Here is a 683-nt window from a genome sequence, read left to right as displayed (position 1 = left end):
CAAACGGAATTCAGAACACATCCTTGCTCACAATGCAACAGTAAACTCATCCCTTCTTTACTTTATTTGGGCAAATATAACAACTAAGGTAGAGTATACTCGGACAGTGTTGATTTAAGAACTGAGACAAAAAAAATATTACTGTATGGCAGACTGGAGAGAATGGACTTTCACAACGAGAAGTTTACAGGTTTTTGCGTTTCGAGGAATAAGGAAAGAGGTAATGAGAACAGAAAACGATAAGCCTACGTAGACACTAGAAAATTAAAATCATTAAGGGCGATGCTTTAGTGGGTACTTTTTTTTTCTCTCAACAATACCCTACCTTCTTAATGAAAAAAATAAACAAATATATTCAGAGAACTGAGAACATTTTTCCCCCTAGCGTCGCTCTTCCTCCCTAGACATGACTGCCGTTCCCTATTGTCAATACCCACTGACCTAGACTCCCATTCCCCCAACGCCACACCCAAAGCCAAGCCCACCTACTTAACACGGAACAGCCAACCCCAAGACCCGATATGGCCCGCCCCGCCCATTCCCTCCCTCAGGTGCCTCTTCAGGACCTTGTGGCAACGGATGATCCCCAAGTCCTTTCTTCATCGGGAAGTTGAAAACCGAATTGCTACTGAGGCTACCGAAGCTACCGTGGCTATTGTGACTACTGGGGGTATGGAGTGAGG

This window comes from Penaeus monodon, chromosome 29 (assembly GCF_015228065.2).
Source record: "Penaeus monodon isolate SGIC_2016 chromosome 29, NSTDA_Pmon_1, whole genome shotgun sequence".
NCBI classification, from domain to species: Eukaryota; Metazoa; Arthropoda; class Malacostraca; order Decapoda; family Penaeidae; genus Penaeus; species Penaeus monodon.
The sequence above is the reverse complement of the archived record's forward strand: the minus strand, read 5'-3'. Positions refer to the sequence as shown.